The following is a 22,474-nucleotide window of genomic DNA, read 5'->3' on the forward strand; positions in this document are numbered from 1 at the left end:
TCAGTGGTTAACAGCAGAAATCCTGGTGTATAAAAAGAGTCTTGATTCATTTTTTGAATACATGAATATGTAGGCTCATTTCTTTCTGAAAGGCAGAATTCACAATTGGCTAGAAAAATCATGTGCATCAGAGTCATGCACATAACTAGTTTTAAATTAATGAGACTACAAAATAGGTGAGTGAATAATTTTATGTAAAATCTTCTGCCATCTTCTTGAAAGAAACACAAAATTCCTTCATGTATTAACATGAAGAGAAGAAACAGTATCATTCATAGTCAGTTTGGGCTTCTAGAATAGACCAGGCAGCTTAAACAACAAACATTTATTTCTTACAGTTCTGCAACCTGGAAATTACAAGGTCAAGGTATAGACAGATGTAGTGTCTGTGAGGGCACTTTTCCTGGTTCTCAGGCAGCAGTCTTCTCCTTGTATACTTATAGAGCAGAGAGCAAAGAGGGGAATGCAAACTCTTACTGTCTCTTTATAGAAGGGCACTGATCCCATCATGAGTACTCCAGCCTCATAATCTAATTACCAAGGAAAGTTCTACCCCCTAAAACCATCACAATGAGGATTAGGATTTCAACATATGAATTTTAGGTGGACACAAACATGCAGACCACAGCAAACACTTTTCTAAGGGAAGTCTTAAGTGGTGTCTTTATTGCGAGGGACCATACGTATGATTATAACTGACTTATTATATATAGGACCAACTGCACACTACTTTGTTTCATTGTTTTAATTAATACATTTGTATGCAGATTAATACCAGATTATTTTCTTTTTCTGCAGTTCTTGTTTTGCTTTCATTTTCTTGTGATATCAATAAACAAGACACCTAGGGAAGCATATTAAAGTGTGCAAAATTTAGACACTAAAACAAATTCTGGAACACAGCTTTGTACCATGCGCTATTTAGTGTTCAGAATTTCAACCAACTTTCAGCTATGCCTGGGCAGGTGAATCACAACAACAGCCAGCAGAGTTAAGGAGGCTGACAAGAGGGCTTTTTCTCTATTCCACTCGAGGAAGCTTTCTATTTTGGCAAGACTAATTAAACCTCACAGGTTATGTGTGGTAGAAACCTGAGGTACCATAATTCTGATTTATTCTCAGGCTAGACCCTCCACCTCCCCCAACCTCCGACTGGATTCTAAGATGCCCCTTTCTGTGCACACTCCTTTAGTTGGATTAAGATTTTAGAAAGATCCCAGGCAACCTCATGCAGTAAAACAATAAAGCTTCAAAACAATTTAAGACTGTTGTTCTACAACAGTCTCATTAGAAGCCTAAAAAAAAAAAAAAGGTAATGTTATATTAAAGAGATTTGTAGGGGTAACTTTTGTTTTGTAAAACAAGCCACAATAAAATTCCAATAGAGTCCCAAAATTTTTAAGAAAAATGTATGAGACATAAATACCACCAGTTTGCATTAAAAGAAACAGATACAGATAAAATGAAAAAAGGTCTTTAGAACTCATGAGAAAATGACAAACATAAAAATATGCTGCCTTTCATTAAAAAAAGTAAGGATAACTTAGAGAATAGAAACCAGAGCCTAGAAGGCAGAGGTACAAACCAAGAGGAAACAACACTTGGACCCTGATGAATGTCAGAATTGCTACGAGTTAATAACTGTGCACTCACTGGCTATGTACTTCCCATTTCTCCTGTTTTGAACAGTTGAATTTATAGCAACTATTTTACTAGAGTCCTACAATTGTGCGTAGACAAGATAACTTATGTTTTTATTTATTTGTTTATTTTTATTTCAAAATATTAAGGGGATACAAATTTTTTGTTGCATAGATACCTTCTAGGCTTCACTCAAGGCCAATGGTGTGCTTGTCACCAAGGGCGTTCATTTTACCCAATAGGTAAGTTTCTGTACCTCCATCCTGCACCCCTTCTTTGTTTCCAATGTCCTTTATGTCTCTTTGTGCCATACGTACCCATCATTTAGTTCCCATTTATTATGAGAACATAGAGTGTTTGGTTTTCTGTTCTCAAAATACTTCACTTAAAACAATGGTCTCCAGTTCCATTCATGTTGCTGTAAAAGACATTATCTCATTCCTTTATATTGCTCCATAGTACTCCAAGGTATATATACATACATCACATTTTCTTTATCCACTTACAGACTAACAGACACTCAGGTTGATTGCACCTCTTTAGAATTGTGAACTGTGCTATAATAAATAGTTGAGTGCAGGTGGATTTTTTTTTTTTTTGATAAAATGACTTCTTTTCCTCTTGGGAGATACCCAGTGTCACTTGTCACTTTCTCATTGCATCCATGCCAGCATCTATTTTTTTTTTTTCTACTTTTTATATAATGGCCATATTGGTAGGCATAAGGTGGTATCTTATTATAGTCTTATTCACATTTCTGTGATGATTAGCGATGTTCAGCATTTGTTCATATGTTTTGAGGCATTTGTCTATCTTCTTTTGAAAACTTTCTGTCCACGTCTTTTGCCCACATTGTGATGGGGTTGTTTGTTTTATTCTTGCTGATTTCTATGAGTACTTTGTAAATCCTGGTTGCTAGTTCTTTGTCAGACGCATGGTTTGTGAATATTTTCTACCATTCTGTGGGTTGCCTGTTCACTGTGCTGATTATTTCCTTTGTTGTGCAGAGTAAAGTTCCGTCCACGTATTTTTGTTGTTGCTGTATTTGCCTTTAGGATCTTAGTCATAAATTCTTTGCCTAGACTATTGTCAAGAAGAGTTTTTCCTACATTTTCTTCTAGAATGTTTATAGTTTCATCCCTACATTTAAGTCTCTTATCCAACTTGAATTAATTTCTCTATCTGGCAGGTGAGAGAGGTTCTGTTTCATGCTTCTTTATGTCATTAACCAATTTTCCCAGAAGCATTTATTGAATAGGGTTTCTTTTCTCTGGGATATGCTGTTGTCTATTATGTCAAACCTCAGCTGGTCACAGCTATGTGGTTTTATTTCTGAGTTCTCTGTTCTGTTCCACTACTCTACGTCAGTCCCATCACAGCTCAGAATGCAGATATCCAGGGATTCTCCCCCTACCCTTCCCAACTTGTGGATGCTTCTCCCAGGTGGCTTCTAATCTTGCCAGTCTGGCCTCTCTGTCTCTCCCTCCTTCTCTTTGGGTGCCCCAATTGCTTCTCTGGTGATGCATAATGTCCTCTCTACGAGGGTCTATCCATAGGTAAACCTCGGCCCACAACCTTCGATCCTATCCTTGAGAGCAGAGAGTGAGACTGTGTCTAGTCTGCCCTCTTGGCTCCTGCAACTTGTATTTTCAGTTCACAGTTCTCTAGCTTGAGAGGAACTGTATTCAAAGAAATGTTATTAAGAAACACTTAGGGCTCGGCACCTGTGGCTCAAGAGGCTAAGGCGCCAGCCACATACACCTAAGGTGGCAGGTTTGAATCCAGCCTGGGCCCGCCAAACAACAATGATGGCTGCAACCAAAAAAAAAAAATAGCCAGGTGTTGTGGCAGGCACCTGTGGTCCCAGCTACTTGGGAGGTGGAGGCAGAGACTCGCTTGAGCCCAGGAGTTGGAGGTTGCTGTGAGCTGTGATGCCACAGCACTCTACCCAGGGGGACAGCTTGAGGCTCTGTCTCAAAAAAAAAAAAAGAAAGAAAGAAAGGAAGAAAGAAACACTTAGAAACTCCATTCATTTCTGGATCATTTAAATGACAATGGGATTCTGGACTTTGGGTAGTATTATAATAGGATGACACTTTGGACAACTTGCAAGAGAGAGTGTGTATTTTGTATGTGTGACGGTTGTGAACTGGGAATCAGAGAAGACTGTGGTATCAGGCTTTGACATGACCCCAGATGATTCCAAATGACTCTCACCTCATAGTATTCACACATTCCTATAATCCTCTCCACATTGAACAAAGCTAAGGCCTTTGTGTGTAACCAATAGAATACTGCAGAAATGATGGGACATAATTTCCTAAGCTGGGTCACAAAAGATATTCTGCCTTCTCTTTGTTCTTTCTTAATTCACTCTTCTTTTCAAGTGCCCATGGAACATTCACCAGGACAACCTATATATTAGGCAATAATACTAGTCTCAATAAATTATATGAAATATTAAACCAGTTTCAATAAAAATATGAAATTAAATTAAACTACACTCAATTAAACTAGTCTCATTAAATAATATGAAATATTTTCCCCAATACCAATGAGTTAAGTTAAAAATGAATAAAATCAGAAAACCTGGAAAACTCAAGAATTTGTGAAAATTAAACAATACTTTTCTTTTTTTTCTTTTCTTTTTTTTTTTTTTTTTTTTTTTTTGCAGTTTTTGGCTGGGGCTAGGTTTGAACCCACCACCTCTGGTATATGGGGCTGGGCTAGGTTTGAACCCACCACCTCCGGTATATGGGGCTGGCCCCCTACTCCTTTGACCCACAGGTGCCACCCTAAAAAATACATTCTTAAGTAGTCAATGTATCAAAGAAAAATCAAAGGGAAGTCAGAAAATTCTTTAAAGTATATGAAAAGGAAAACTTATGGGATGCAGTAAAAACATTACTTAGAAATTTATAGCCATTAATGACTACACTTTAAAGGAAGATTTAAAATAAATAACTATTATTCTACCGAAAGTGGAAAAAGAATAGCGAAGTAAATTCAAAGCAAACAGAAGGAAGGAAATAATAAAGAGTAGAACATAGATATACAAAATAGAGAATTTTTAAAGAGTAGAGGGAAAAAAACCAAATTTTGTCATTTTCAAAATACCAACAGAATTAACAGAACTTTACCTAGATTGAGCATGAATAAAAGATAATAATCAAATACCTAAAATTAAGAATGCAAGAGGAGACCTTACTACAAATGTTACAGAAATTGAATGATAACAAGTAACAATTAGTTAACCTAAATGATATTGGCAAATCCTAGAAATACTCAATTGCCAAAACAGATTCAAGAAGAAGTAGAAAACCTGAATAGACCTATAACAAATAAAAATTGAATCAGTAATCAAGAACCACCAAACGTTTAATTTAAAAAGAACATCAATCCTTTACAAACTCTTCTTAAAACTAGAATTGGAAAAAACATGTTTTTATTCCTGGTATGAGGCTATTATTAATTTGATACCAAAGCCAGAAAAACATCCTGCAAGAAAAATGAACTACTGATTAATATCCCACATGGATATAGGTGCAAAAACTCTCAACAAAATTCTCACAAACCAAATTAAGCAGCATATTAAAATAATCGTGCACCATGACTAAGTGAGAAAGCAAGGTTAGTTTAACCTCATAATATGTCTTATCAATGACAAAAATTGTGGGTTTTTTATTATGTAAATTTTTACCTTAATCAATTTTCTTAAACACTGGCAACTACCACAAACATAAAATTTCCCAAAATAACATATTATACATCAATTATACTCTTTTTTCTATATTTTTGGAATGTGTACTCTTTGTATAATCATTATTCACATGATAATAATTTTGTATTATCATCTTCCTAGAAAGAAGAGAGAGCAATGAAATGTATTTTGTATTGACCTGCATAATTATTTAATGAAATTTTCCTTATACTGTGTACAATAACCTATGATTTATTACCACAGGAATACTTTGGCTGTTTTACTGTGATTTTTCCATTTTTAAATACTATTTTTTTCTAGAATTACCAGACTATATCAGGTCATGTTGTATCAGCTATACTAAGACCAATCAATATACTGGGAAGAATAAAAATGCTACTTCACATTTGGCATTATTGCTGTAGGTTTGTGCCCTATAAGCATAAGAACTCTAACCAATTTTATTTTGCACTGATTCTTATTGTAAAAGTATTTTATCAGGGAAAAAAAATCAATGTGGAAAGAAACAGTTAGAGACTACCATTCCATTAGGGCAGGAGGGTGGCGCCTGTGGCTCAAAAGGGTAGGGCACCGGCCCCATATGCCAGAGGCGGCAGGTTCAAATCCATTAGGGCAGGAGGCAAAAGAGAATGTCATTAATCCATTCAATAACTCTCAAAGCAATGTGACTCAAAGATGAAAGACAAAGAAATGCATGCCCTCAAGATGATCCCTATCCAATAGGAAAATAACCAAATAAGTAAATAGTGTGGCTGATATTATACATTAGGACTAGGTGGATTGCCATTGGACCAGAGTAGACAAATTTAGTTCCCTTTAGCTGGGGAGATAATAGTAGATTAGAGTAGGCAGTGATTAGAGGAACCATCACAGAGGAGATCATACTACAGCTTAATATAGAAGTTTGAGTTGGATTTCTCTGAACATAATTGAAGTTAAGAAATACCATAAACAGAAGAAATTACTTGGGTAACACATATAAAGAAAGGAAACAAGATGTCATATTATTAGAACTATAACAATTTCAGTTGAACTCCAACACATATTGCAGCGTGAGTGAGAGATGGACATAAGGAAGCAGGCAGAGACCAAATAAAGGCCATTGTATCTTTTACTCAGTGAATAATCTGATGCATACACTCATCAGGAAGAGGCATAAATAAATATATATATTTACCCTTTAAGGCAATGATTTCATTTCTTTTCATTTTTTATTTTTTTATTTTTGGGAATTCATTGAGAGTACAAGAAACCAGGTTACGCTGATAGCATTTGTTAGGTAAAGTCCCTCTTATAATTGTGTCTTGCCCCCAAAAGCTGTATCACACACCAAGATCCTTCCCCTTTCTGATAATTTATCCCATAAAAATAATCCAAAAGGGCTTGGTGCCTGTAGCACAGGGTTCAAACCTGGCCTGAGTCAGCTAAAACAACAATGACAACTGCAACAAAAAAATAACTGGGTGTTATGGTGGGTGCCTGTAGTCCCAGCTACTTGGGAAGCTGAGGCCAGAGAATTGCTTAAGCCCAAGAGTTTGAGGTTGCTGTGAGCTGTGACGGCACAGCACTCTACCAAGGGCAATGTAGTGAGACTCTGTCTCCAAAAAAATAATAATAATAATAATCCAAAAGAAGAAAGATACTATATTAGAGGTAAGATGATTTTAAAAGTACCCCCAAAGAATTGTATTATATACAACTCTTCTTGTAATTACATATATATGACTGTAGAAATAAAAAGAATATGATACAAAAAAAAAAGATGCTACAAAATATACTATATGGCTATAAATATTTAAAAATACCTCCATCCCTGATAAGGTGGGTTTAATATAAGACAGCAGTCTATTTCATGACAGGCTACTCAGTCTCATGAGTAACATGATATCTGTGCCTACTATCCTAGCATAAGTATTAGTCACATGTGTGCTTCCAATCTGAAGAGGGTCCCAGAACAGACAGTAAATTATATGGTCCCAAGTCAGTAACAACACATGTAAGTGAGAAAACAGCAGCTGCCTCACATCCTCCCTCCATGTCTCACCCAAGAATATCTCTCTTTTTATTTTTAACCCTATCCAGAAATGTACAAGACATGAGAATTGGGGAAAATGAAGATCACTCTAACCAAGTTGACATATTACAAAGCCCCCAGAGTCAATCCGTGCTTTTTGCCAAGAACACTGCTAATTTTCCTAGAAAATGATTGTGAAGACCTGGACTAACAGGTGCCCCTCTTCTCCCAGGCTACCTTTGTTATTTATTCCAAACCATCTTATTTAACCTAATGCAGTCTCTTTCTTAATTATGAAATAGAGTTAATAACATCGGGTTAAATAGGGTTAAACTATATTTTAGAATAAATAGGGTTAAATAATATTTTAGAAAAGGTCATAGTTATAAGCCACAGAAACTGACTCTAGCTCAAGATTTCTCAGCCTTAGCACTGTTGAGACTTTAGGCCAGATAATTCCTTGCGATATGGGGCTATTCCCAGCACTGTGCAATGTTTCATGACCTCCCTGGCCTCCACTTACAGCATGCAAACCCCCGCTAGGTATCTTGCCTTCCCTGTCCACTGACAGACTTGTTTCTACCTTAGCTGCAAGGGCATAGCAAGCACCTGGCTATAATCACAGAGCCTGTACTGTTTGCTGAACAGGATGCCAACTACTGTGTTGGATACAAAGAAGGTAAGGTTCCTGGGCTTCAAGATATTACAATCAACCCCATCAAAGATCAAGATTTGACCTTCCCATCAAGCCAAGTCCTTCAGCATCATACTGTGTCCAGGAAGAGCAAACTCTTGCCTTTCAGCTTTATAACTTATTGAAAAGAACATTTGGGCTAGAGATAAACAATGGAATATTTCCACTTTCTTGTCTGGAAAGTTATTTCTACAAGAAGGAAGTGAGTGAGCAAGGGTTGATGGTGATGTGATGGATGACAAAAGGCTTCTCCCTTTGCTGCAGTGGCCCAGAAAAAGACAACAGCCACACACGTAGTGCTCGTTACTGCTAATGGGAGTTGGGTCTGGCATCCAAAGAAAAACGTGCCCTTGGAGTTGTACTTCCCTCTGTGGACAAATTGACATTGAGGAAACCTTTGCCATAAATAATCCCCGCTAGTCAAGAGAACATTTATTCCATTGCTGCAGAGGGAAGACAAAGGAGTCAATGAAAGTTTTTAGGAGGAGCTCACCGACTCTGGGAGCTCTCTTCAGGAAGATTAACAAAGGCACAGCAGACATGTAAAGATGGATAAAACACATAAAAGGTTGTGGAGTTCCTGGAATTTATGACGGCTATAACGTGTACATAACGCCAAATGTCCAGGTAGAAAATTTAAAATTCAGTCACTATTACCAAACCCATATGCCACTGCTTCATCTTACATTTTCTTTGAATACACAAAAAATAAAATACAAAATGAAGCACTGAGTCAGGGTCCCAGTCCATTCGACCAAGCATCCTGTCCCTGGAAATAACTAAAGTTATTTTGTGAAAGGTTATGTTGATCCATGTTATGTAAATTACTAAGGAAGTGAATGAAGGAAGGATAAATAAATAAATAAGACTCAACAGTCTCAGGGGCTCTGCTCCATACAGTCACTCAGGGACATGGACTCTTTCCACCTATCCTGCTAACCTTTGGAGTCCATGTCCAGATCCTTGGTGTTCAATCAGTAGACAATGGAAGAGAGCGAATGTGGACAACTCAGTGGCCGAGACCTACAGGTGGCATACATAATTTATTTTCACATGCTATTGGCAAGAAATCATTCACAGGGTCACACCTCAGTGCAAGTGTAGTTAGGAATATAATCTTAAGTATGTGTCCAGAATCAAAAGGGAAATGACCTAATAAACAACAAGATACATTCATTCAACTTTGTTGATCTAGTCCTCCTCAAGATGTTTTCCAATGTGAAAAATCCTTTACTTTTGTATTTTTATTGCCTTGATCATCCGACCTGTAAATTCTTCAGCTCAGTATGTCTCTCATGACCTGAAACATCAGAAGGACACACCACAGCAGGAAAAAAAGCAGAGATAGCAGGGGAGGAGAGAAGAGAGCTTCTGAATTGAAAGGACCCCGAGAGCAATGATTCCCAATGCCCTCATTTCACAGAAGAGGATGCCAAGTCCCAGAGAAGTCACTTGCCCAAGACCACACAACTTCAAATATAAAACTGAGACTTCAACCCAGTTCTCCTAGTTTTCTTTTCAGGACTTTTACCAATACACCATTATTTTAAAAGTGCCTGTGCCAAAATCTGTTGCAAAGGGGCAATATTTCCTTGTAGTTTTTTAATTCTCTGTGGATTATACCTTAAATTTTGTTGGTAGTTCCAACCCAGAATTTGATGAGCATTTTTCTTGTCCAAACTAACAATCAAGGGCCCTTTATTTGAACCATTATCATTAAAACTATTTTTCACTGAGTGTTTATTAGGGAACATGCATGACCTAAACAGGTCCCTTTTAAGAAATATTTGGAGATAGTTTTGTTGTTGATTTTCATGTCCTTCTTATTTGCTGCATCAGGATTCTTTGAAATGCTAACACTGGAAAACAATTAACAAACTTAGTTTTCAAAAAGGCGTCATTGAATCATGTATACGCATGTCCCGCAGGGTTCAGAAATCTAACCGGTATCATCAGAGTCACTCATGTCTAACTCCTTTTTAATTTTCTTCCTAGGTTGGCTTGATTCCACCTTCCTGCAGACAGACTATTTCTACAAGTTGGGAACGATGGCCACTGGCAAAGTCAGTCCAAGTTTTAATTTGAAATAGCAAGAGAAGAGAGTCTTTCCCTCCAGCTACAGCAGAAAAGTCCCAGGGTGGACTCTAACTGGCCTTGTTTCAGTCACCTGCCTTTCAGCGAGTGGATTTCAGTGAAGTGCAGGCAGGGGGAGCAGACAGTGATTGACATTCTCCCCCAGAAGGAGTAGGGAGTAGGAGTAGGGAAGAATCCTCCCAGGAACCAGAAAAGGGGCTACAGAGCATTGTGAATAGAGACAAACATTAACTATCACAGCCCATTCTGCTTGCTGACTAGGAAAAAATGGTATCAAACATAGAAATAAATGTATTTCCCATGCACGACTAAAATCTCAGGCACATCTAAAACCTCAGACGCTAGGCCTGGCGAGGTAGCTCATGCCTGTAATCCTAGCACTTCTGGGAGGCAGGTGGATTGCTTAAGCTCAGGAGTCTGAGACCAGCCGGAGCAAGAGAGAGACCCTCATTTCTATTAAAAATAGAAAAACTAGCTGGACGCTGTGGCAAGTGCCTATAGGCCCAGCTACTGGGGAGGCTGAGGTAAGAGTATTGCTCAAGCCCCCAAGAGTTTGAGGTTACTGGGGGCTGTGATGCCATGATGCTGTACCCAAGATGACACAGTGAGATTCTGTCTCTAAATAAATAAATAAATAAATCCTCAGACACTGATCCCTGAAGTTATATAGGGTGGACATAAAGTCTGTGTATATTTCTGTCCTAGCAAAGTCAACATGCAAATTTGGGACATTTTTCTTCCACCTTTAAATTAAAAATTCCTAGACAGAAATGATTCCACCCAGAGTCTCAGAGGGCTCATGGTCCTGCTGACACCTAGATTTCAGACCTCCAGCATCCAGAACAGTCAGAAAATAAATTTCCATTGTTTAAAAAAAAAAAATTAATTAATTAAAAATTCCAAACTGTAGACACCTAGTATAAGATATGATATCTTTGCTCAATTCAATGGAAAATGTGAGATTTGTAGTTGTGTTACTTATGCAGAAATTAATCTTTAAGATAATCCTCCCTCTCAGAAGAAATAAAGCTATAGGCTGGATATAGTGCCTCATGTCTGTAATTCTAGCACTCTGGGAGGCCAAGGCAGGTGGATTGTTTTAGCTCAAGAGTTACAGAACAGCCTAAGAAAAAGTGAGACCCTATCTCTACTAAAAAGGAAAAACTAGCTGGATGTGTGGCAGGCACCTACAGTCTCACCCACTACTCGGGAGGCTGAGGTAGGAGGATTGCTTGAGCCCAGGAGTTTGAGGTTGCTGTGAGCTATAACACTGCAACACTCTAGCCTGAGCAGCAGTCTGAGACTTTGTCTCAAAAGAAAATAGAGTTAAATATTAGGCTTAAAAAGGGTTATAAACATTGTCTAGTCCTTCTCTTTCATTTTGTAGATTATGAAATTGAAGATCAGAGAAGTGTGCTCTAAGTTATACAGCTTCTTATTGAATGAATCCTGGGTTAAGACCCACGTTTCCTTCCATGTAGTATGCTGCTTTCAGACTGTTTACCATCGTCCAAGTTGTGAACATCTGGGGTATCAACCTTTTATTTTCTCTGCCTCACATTGGAAGAGTGAGACTTGCCTTGGGCCACATATTAAACACACAAATACTAATGAAAGCTGATGAGCCAAAAAACAGTCTGTCATACTTTTTGTGACATCCAACACCACAGATAGGCAAAAAAAATTCCTCACAAAAACAGCATGCATCTCTGGTGTACAGGTTCCTCCTGTTGTAAAATTTTTTCTAAAATAATCTTATAGTAGATAACTGTTAATTAAAAAAGTGAATTATTGGGAGGCTCCTGTGGCTCAGTGAGTAAGGCGCCAGCCCCATATACTGAGGGTGGCGGGTTCAAACCCAGCCCCGGCCAAACTGCAACAAAAAATAGCCGGGCGTTGTGGCGGGCGCCTGTAGTCCCAGCTACTTGGGAGGCTGAGGCAGAAGAATCGCCTAAGCCCAGGAGTTGGAGGTTGCTGGAGCGACTCCGCTGCACTCTACCGAGGGCAAAAAAGTGAGACTCTGTCTCTACAAAAAAAAAAAAAAAAAAAAAAAAAGTGAATTATTTCAGGTAGGGCAATCTTCCGATTTTAAAAGATGTTTGATACAACAACTCCAAATCCTCCTCCATTTATATTTTCCAAGGAATCATTTTATGATATCCAGAAATAAATAATGGCCTCTATGAACACCAATGCTCAAATTATGTGTATATGCTTGCAAAAATAATTACCATGTGAAATTAAAGTGACATGGATCACCAGGGACATCTTTTTAATTTGGCTTCAGAATTTTTTTCAAAAAAAAAAAAAAAAAACCAGTCTCTCTCCTGCTGTGTCTTCATGCAGTTATACACAGCATGATTCCCTGGGGAGGAAGATTCCCTAAAAACTAGGAGCAGCTAAAACGAAGTTCTAATCAATTCACTTGCTTTTAAATTGTTTCAAAAAATACATCCTGAATACAAGCATGATCATTCTTAACTTTTCTTATTTTACTAAAAATTAAGTTCTATTTTTCTTGATCAATAAACTTAAAAGTATTAAAATTACTAAAACTTAGGCCTACCCAATAGCTTATCTCAAACCTGTAATCCCAGCACTTCAGCAGGCTGAGGTGGGAGGATCACTGGAGTCTAGCAGTTCGAGAACAGCCTAGACAACATAGTAAGGCCCTATCTCTATAACATTAATTTAAAAATTAGCCAAGCATAGTGGTATACACCTGTATTTTCAGTTACTCAGGAGGCTGAAGCAGGAGTATCACTTGAGCCCAAGAATTTGAAGTTACAGTAAGCTATGATCACGCCACCCCACTGAATGACAAAGTAAGACCTTATCTCTAAAAATAAAATAAAATAAAATATATATTTTTAAAGGATCCTTAAAACTCAAACCAGAAAAAGCAAATTAAAATGAAATATTGCCTTTTCCCTATCAGGTTAATAAAGATTAGGAATGAAATTACCTAATATAGCAAGAATGTGGGGAAAGAAAAAAATCTCATACACTTCTAGGGCAAGTGTGACACACTCATAATCCTTCTTTAGGTCACCTTAGCAGTGCACATGAAGTATCATTAAAAAATATTGAGGCCCTTTAATCTAGTAATTCCACTTCTAGTAGTTACCATGTGAAATTGTTAAATGTGCACAAAAAGTGACCAATATTGTGTCATGGAAAAAAATCACTAATATCAGAAAAGAAGGTGTGGTTAAATAAGTCAGTAATTTGGCACATAAAATAGGTTATTTTCCAACCTAAATAACCAAAAAGGAAAGAATGGTAAATAAACTTTGATCTATGATGACATACTAGTTTGTCATTTTTTAAAAGTAGACTGATGTTAAAACAGTATAATCCAATTCTTGTAACTTCGTATAACATAGGTCTTTGTAGCTGTACATAGACACAAATATACATACAAGTAGGAAAATAAAAATACTTTAGAAGTACTTATACCAAAAATGATAGCAGAAGTTAGCTATGCCTAGAGACAATATTTACTTCAAAATGTTGCTGTCAAGATTCAATTGTTCATGTGTGGGAGGGAGTGGGTGCATGTGTGTTTATATAAATAAAAGGCCCCTATCATAGAGCCTAGGAAATAGTAAACCTTCAAGGAATGCTAGTCACTTTCTTGTCTTTACTGTCTTTTCGGTATGTGACACTCACTTCACACTCTTGTATATCTTACATGATTTGGCTCCACGAACAGTGAGGGAGAAGTATCCTAGGAAAGGGGATAAATCAGGCAGGAAATGAATAAGCCTCTGGAATTCTTTGTGGTATCTCTGCCTATGCCCCATCCAGCCAAAGCCTTAAGTTAATGTCAGCTTTCAAATGATAGCAGGGTGACAGTGCATGATATGAAAGTCTACCTCAGCTATTGAACATAGTAGACTAAGGATAACCTCTTTCTAAGAAAGTGTTCTCTTATTACCTTTTGAAAGCATGAATCATACTCTAGAAAGGCTTAGGTTTATTACCCTAAAATAACCCCATGAAGGAACCCATAGTCACCTGCACAGGCCTAATGGATTCTGTCCCCTGAAAAAGGCATAATTTTGGACTCTACCTCATGTTCCCTGTTGGGTTTCCATGGAAACAAATGTCAGAGGGAAGGGAGTCAGTTCTACTCACCTTGGAGTTGGGGAGCTATATGAATGGGTAAGAGAGAGAAAATCTGTCCTCTTTGGGAGTTAATTGGGTCTAACTATGGGCATATATTTGGCTATAACAGAGGAGCAGAAGGGTCTGAGGAGATAGGAGGTTTCAAGGCCAGGGCATGGAAAGCTTCACAGGTATGTGACATAATTTTCAGGTCCTCCAAATTGCTATGTGGCAAGCTGTTCTCTGGTCATCCTTAGTCTGTTTTCTCTCATTCAAAGATGGCGTCTTTTCATGTTATTCAACACAAAGGGCGAAATTCTACCTTGCAATCTGATTTAATGAAAATAAAAGTCAACTGAATGAAACATCAGTGTGTCACTTCACTGTGAAAAAAATTAAACCTCAAAATAAACAATGACTTAAATGACTGGTTAACTCATTGTTGAAATTGCATATCCCAGTACTGACCTTCATTCTCACTGTAAGCAACATATATCAAGAATGCTAGCAGAGGTTTATATCATAATGACTAGGATCACAGACTCTGAAATAATTCTTCCGTCCTCAATGTGGGGGTTTTGGCCTAAGTAGTAGATGTCACCAAATTCCAGGGAGATTTCAAAAATATCATTGAAGATGCTAGACATAAAAAAAAAAATTGCAGATAGAATTCAATAATATATCAAAAAAGATAACACATTATGACCAAACATTTATTCCAGGAATGCCTAGTTGATTTACCACTTAAAACTCAATTAATATAATTCATCCTATGACTAGACTAAAAACAAAAAACATATCATCATCATCTCAATATATGCAGAAAAAGCATTTGGCCAAATTAAATGCCCATTCATAATAAAAGTAATAAAAGCAAACTCTCAACAAACTAAGAATAAAAAGAAACTTTTTCAAACTAATAAATGGTATGTACTAAAAAACCTAAAACTAATGTTACCCTTCATGGTAAAGGACAGAGACTTTACCCCCAAGGAGAAAATGTCCCTCACTGCATCTACTCAACATGTCCTGGTGGTGCTAGCTCATGCAATGAAGCAAGGACCAAAAATAAAATGTCTACCAACTGAAAGGAAGCAGTAAAGTGTTCTTCATTTGCAGAACACATGGCTGTCTATACCAAAAGAAAATATTAAAACCAATAAGCGAGTTTAGTAAGGTTGTAGACTGCTTACTGCTGCAATACCAGCACTCTGGGAGGCTCAGGCAGGAGGATTGTTTAACGTCAGGAATTTGAGACGAGCCTGAGCAAGAATGTGACCCCCATTTCTACAAAAAAAAAAAAAATAGAAAAATAAGCCAAGTGTGGTGGTACATGTCTGTAGTCCAAGCTATTCAGGAAGCAGAGAAAGAAGAATCATTTGAGACCAGGAGGTCAAGGTTACAGTGAGCTAAGAGGATGCCACTGCCCTATATCCCAAGATGACACAATGAGACTCTGTCTCAAGGGAAAAAAAAATCAATATAAAAAATTAATTATGTATGCCATGTATTATTGAAATTGAAAAAAAATTAAATAGACTATAAAAGTATAAACTTTAAGATAATTAGAAACTAAGAAAAATATGAAGGATTTTTAATTTAAAAATGATAAAATATTGCTGAGAGAAATTAAAGCTTTAAATAAATGGAGCAATATATCATAGATTACAGGACTAATTATTGTTAAAAAGCCAGTTTCTCCTAATTGATCTATAAATTTGTTATAATCTCCTCCCAAATTTTAGCACTTTTGTAAAAACTGGAAAGATTATTCTAAGATGTATACAAAATGGCAAAGGAATTAATATTGACAAAGTCCATAATATTGACAAAGACGAACCAAGTCAGAGACACTTACATAATCTGATTTTAAAGCCTACTTCTAAGATACAGTAATCAAAGCAATGTGGTATTGGGGCAAAGATGTATGTATAAATCAATCAAATAAGAGACCACAGAAATAAATGGCCAATTGATTTTAACAAAGATGCCAAGGAAATTCAATAGGAAAAGATAATATTTTGAAGAAATAATTTTTGAACAAGTATTCAAATGTAAAAAAAGAACAATGAAATTATATCATACACATACATATATTATACCATGCTTTATACCATACACAAAAATTAACTCAATGTAACCTAGACCTAAATGTAATAGCTAAATCAAACTTCAATAAAAAGACATAAAATTCTCAGTGACTCTGGGTTCATCAAAGATTGAACAGATTTTTTAAGTAGGATCCCAAAAGCATGGAATAAGTATAAAAGAACAAAATTGGGCCAGGAGTGGTGGCTCACGTCTGTAATCCTAGCACTCTGGAAGGCAGAGGAAGGTGGATCACCTGAGCTCAGGAATTCAAGACTATTCTAGGCAAAAAGTAGGATCCCATCTCTACTAAAAATAGAAAAACTAGCCTGGGTGGTGGCTGCACCTATAGTCCCAGTTACTCGGGACGTTGAGGCAAGAGGATCTCTTGAGCCCAAGAGTGTGAGGTTGCTGTGAACTATGATGATGCCATGGGGTACTCTACCCAGGTGGACGGAGTAAGACTCTGTCTCAAAAAAAAAAAAAATGACAAATATGACTTCATTGAAATTTAAACTTTTGCTCTTTAAAAGACATTGTTTAAGATAATACAAAGGCAATCAACAGATAGGAGAACATATTCACAATGTATGTCTTTGAAAAAACTATTTGCATCCAGAATAAATTAAAAAATCATACAATATAATAATGAGAAGAAAAATAACATGACAAAAAAAATTTGTGGCAAGATTATGCTTCACAGTACAAGGTATACAAATGTCAAACAAGCCTGTGAAAATATGCTTATCTTTCATTATTACAGATGCAGACTAAAGTCATGAGATACCCTTACACATTCATTAGAATGGCTACAGTCAAAAAGATTGACAGTGCCAATTACTGACAAGTCCATGGAACAACCAGGGCTCTCCTTCATGGCTAGTGAGAATACACATTGGTTATCTCTGTTAAAATCAACTGGCCTTATACAAATGGGTCTACTTCTGTGGTCTCCTATTGATTGATCTATGTCCATCTTTGCACCAACACCACATTGCTTTGATTACTATATCTTAGAAAGTAAGCGGTAAGTTCTCAAAAAGTTATACATATTGTAATCAAATACCCAGAAATACCAATCTCATGCATTCAGTCATGAGATAATAGCCCCAAATTGGAAAGAATCCAAATTTCCATCAACATCTGAATGGCTAAACAAAATATGAAACACACAAATATGCATACAATGAAACACAGCTCAACAATAAAAAGGAATAGACTATTGTAAAAGCAAAACATGAATATCAAGAGTAATTTGCATAAACATCGTGAAAATTTTGCTAAGTGAAAGAAAAAAATACATACTGTATAATTTCATGCATGTAAAAATTCTTATTAAAAGCCAGACTAAAAATTTTTTTTTAAGGCAGATAAATAGTTGCCAAGAACCAAAAATTGGGGAGAGGGAATTGACTTTAAAGGGATACAGGAACTTTTTAGGATGATTAAAATGTTCCATATCATGGTCTTATGGAGGTTATATAACTTTATATAATTATAAAAACTCAAAAATTGTACACTTAAGATTGATGAATTAGGGGGTATGTAAATTATACCTTAATATGTTGATTTTTAAAAACAGTACAGAAGAAAATCCCTGTAGCCCTCATGATTTAATTGTCAGTGGAAATTTCTTAAACTACAAGAATGTAATCTTTTGCTAATTAATGAGTTATGTATAATCTAACACATGGCATGAAAATGAAACAGAGTGTTCAAATACAGATTATTCTAAAGAGTTAACAATCCCAAGTGTTGTTGAGTATGTAAAGCAACTAAAATCTTCTCCACTGCTGAAGAATTATAAGCAGGTACAACTTCTTTGGAAACCTCTCTTGCATTATTGTCTAACCCTAATTACAAACATTCCCTGTGACCCAGAAGATTCATGAGTAGGTATGTATCCAATAAAGATAAGGCCTTATGTCCATTAAATGAAAGATACAAGAATTTCGGAGATGCTTTGTTCATAATACCCCAAACTAGGAACTAATGAAATGTCCAAAAAAAAAAAAAAAAAACCATGAAGAAATAAACTGTGGTATATTCACCAAATGGAATACAATTCCATAATAAAATATAAACTATGGCTGCCCACAAAAATACAGATGAATCTTACAGGCACCATGTTAGGGGAAAAAAACAATCTCAAAATCTCATTCAAATTAAGTCAGGAATAGACAAAATAAATCTAAGTTAGTGAAAGTCAAAATAGTGTTAATTTGATGGGCACTGACAACTAGGAGGTGGCATGAGGAAGTCTTCTGGAGTGCTGGAAATATTCTATCTTAATGTGGATGGTGGTAATGTGGTTATATAGACATTATTGTAAAAATTAATTGAATTGCATGCTTCAAATTGTGCACTTGATGTAAATTACAGTATAATTTTAAAATTTTTAAAAGTTTAAGTCATGCTTTAAATTTCATGAAAAACATTTAAATGTGAATACATTTTTTTAAAATCATGATGTATCATAGCCTTAGAATACTAAAAACTGTTTTTATTCTACGGATCATGGTATGGGGCAGTGGGCAGGATGTTTTTAGAATACTCTCTTTGTTAAAATCCCTATGGAGGGTATGAGATAAAGATACCCAAGATCTCCCAGGATCAGATAAGATGAGCCTTCAAGCCATACAAATAAAAACCAAGCTCTCAATTTATTTAATTAAAATGTTAACACTTCTTTCTTATTTCTCCAGTGGTTATGTCCACTCAGTTTCCTGTAAGGTTTAGCAGTAAACAGACCTGATATGATGGGAAGTCAGCAGGTCACACATTAAGTCTTGTCTGAGTATGGTGTACTCTTGCAGGAGTCAATTATTCCTCCTGTGACTTCAGAGTCCCAATCAACAAAGACATTATTAATAGCAATAATGAGAATAGCTCTTGTCCGCATAACCAACACCTCAAAACAATGTCAGAAGTAAAATACTCTACTGGCCAACTGCTTTCATGCCCTATGCCCTTTGGACATTCCCGCATCAAGCTTAGACAGTTTGGATGGTGTAGTAGCTTGCACCTGTAATCTGTATCTTCTGGGAGGGCAGAGTGGGAGGATTGCTTGAAGATAGGAGTTTGAGGCCACCCTAGGCAATATAGTAAGACCCTATCTCTACAAAAAACGTACAAAAATTTAGCCAGGCATGGTGGCACATGCTTATAGTCCTGGCTACTCAAGAAGCTGCAGCAGGAGGATCACCTGAATGCAGGCATTAGAGGTTGCAGTGAGCTAGATCACACCACTACACTCTAAACTTGGTGACAGAACAAAGCCCTATCTCTTAAAACAAAGTCAAAAAACTTACCCAAAGTCACACAACTATGGGCCTGAGATAGTGCTAAGATTCAAATCTATAGCTATCAAATTTCTACATCTAAAAACTACAGAATACAGACTATTAGCAGCACGTAGGAAATTCTCTATGATTGATCATATATTAGGCCACAAAACAGGTTTCCACAAACTAAAAAAGTCAAAATTGTACCATGTACCTTCTCGGACCATAATGAAATAAAACTAGAAATCAATCACAAAACAAAGGGTCAAACCTACACAAAGTGATGAAAATTAAACAACCTGATGCTTACCAATTACTGACTCAAGGATGAAATTAAGAGAGAAATCAAAAAATTCTTTCAACTGAACAGCAAAGGAGACACAAGCTATCAAAATCTATGGAACACGTAAAAGCATTCCTCAAGGGGGAATTCATAACTTTAAATGACTACATCAAAAATAAAAAATTAACAATCTAATGTCACAACTCTAGGAACTAGAAAAGGAAGAAAAACCAAACCCAAAGCCATCAGAAGAAAAGATAAAACAAGATCAAAGCAGAACAAAATGAATTAGAAAAAAATAGTACAAAGAAAAAAATCACATCTTTGAAAAGTAAACAAAATCAACAGACCTCCTGCTGGATTAAATAAGAACAGAAGAAGAAGGACCCAAATAAGCTCAATCAAAAATAAAAAAATGGGGTGGCACCTGTGGCTCAGTGGGTAGAGTGCCAGCCCCATATACCAAGGGTGGCGGGTTTGAACCTGGCCCTGGCAGAACTGCAACAAAAAAATAGCCAGGTGTTCTGGTGGGTACCTGTAGTCCCAGCTACTCAGGAGGCTGAAACAAGAGAATCGCCTAAGCCCAGGAGTTGGAGATTGCTGTGAGCTGTGATACTACAGCACTCTCTACAGAGGGTAATAAAGTGAGACTCTGTCTCTCAAAAAAATAAATAAATAAAAAATTTAAAAAACCTAAAAAATGGTATTACAATGGGTACCTCAGAAACACAAAACATCATCCATGAATAAATTTCATCATCCATGAATAAATTTCTATTCACATAAACTAGAGACTATAGAGGAAATGAGCAAGTTCTTGGATATGTAACCTCCCAAGACTCAACCAGGAAGAAATAGAACTTATGAACAGATCAATAACAAACAGTGATATAAAAACAATAATAAAAACTTCCCTACAAAAAGAATGCCCTTGGCCAAGTGGATTCACAGCAGAATTCTATCAGAGCTAAAAAGAAGACCACGTGCCTATAATACATAAATTATTCCATAACACTGAGAAGGAGGGAATCCTCCCCAATTTATTCTATAAGGCCAGAAATACCTTAATACCAAAGTCAGAAAAGGACCAACAAGAAAAGAAAAGTACAGACCAATATCCCTCATGAATATAGGTATAAAAATCCTCAATAAAATATGAAGCAAACCAAATTTAAGAGTACATCAAAAAAATAATCCAGAAGAACCAAGTGGGTTTCATTTCAGTGATGCAAGGATGGTTCAATATATGTATAAATCAATAAATGTGAGTCACCATATAAACAAAGACAAACAAAGACCACATGATCATCTCAGTAGATGCAGAAAAAGCATGAAACAAAATCCAGCACCATTTCATGACAAAAACCCTCCACAAGATAGGGATAAATGGAACATATCTCATAATTATAAAAGCCATACATAACAAACACACAGCCAGTGTCATACTGGATGGGGAAGTTGAAAGTATCCCCCCCTAAGAACTAGAACAAGACAAGAATGCCCACTGTCACCACTTCTATTCAACACAGAGCTGGAAGTCCTAGCTAGAGCAATCAGGCAAGAGAAAAAAATAAAGGGTATCCAAATCAGAAAAAAGAAAAACAAACTATCATTCTTTACTGACAATATGATCTGGTATTTAGAAAATCCCAAGATTTCACCAAGAGTGAAATTCAACAAAATCTCAGGATACAAAATCAATGTATGTGATTGATTAGCATTTCTAAATGCCAATGAGCTATGATTTAAATCTAATACTAAATATATTTCACAATAGCTACAAAGGAAATAAAATATACTATATTTTAGTGTATTTTATTTATTTATATCAATATAAATAAAATAAGTATATGCCCAGGAATATAATCATGGAGGTGAACGACCTCTCCAAGGAGACCTATGAAATTGTGAGAAAAGAAATTGCAGAGGCTACAAACAAATGGAAAAACATACCATGCACGTGGAAAGGTAGAATCATCATCATTAAAATGTCCATACTACCCAAAGTGATTTACAAATTCAATGCAATCCCCATCAAATTGCCAATGTCATACTTCACAGATCTAGAAAAATAATTCTATGCTTCACTTGGAACCAGAAAAGGGCCCTACTAGCCAAAGCAATCTTAATCAAAAAGAACAAATCTTGAAGTATCACATTACCAGACTTGAAGTTAACTGAGCTTGATGCAGGAATGCCTGAAATGTATAGGACATGAAAGCAGTTGGCCTCAGGGGAGTATTTTATCTCTGACATTATTTTGAGGTGTTGAGTATGTAGACAAGAGACATTTTCATTATTGCTATTAATAATATATTTGTTGATTGGTCTCTGAAGTCACAGGGAGAATAATTGACTCCTGCGAGAGTACGCCATACTCAAGACTTAGTGTGGCTTGCTGACTTCCAATCAAATGAGGTTGGTTCACTGTTAACCCTTACCGGAAACTAAGTGGAAATGATCACTGATGTAAGGAAGAAGTGTTAACATTTTAATTAAATAAACTGAGAGCATGGTTTTTGCTTGTATGACTTGAAGGCTCATC

Source organism: Otolemur garnettii, unplaced genomic scaffold (genome assembly GCF_000181295.1).
Source record: "Otolemur garnettii isolate 467f Iridium unplaced genomic scaffold, OtoGar3 scaffold00004, whole genome shotgun sequence".
NCBI classification, from domain to species: Eukaryota; Metazoa; Chordata; class Mammalia; order Primates; family Galagidae; genus Otolemur; species Otolemur garnettii.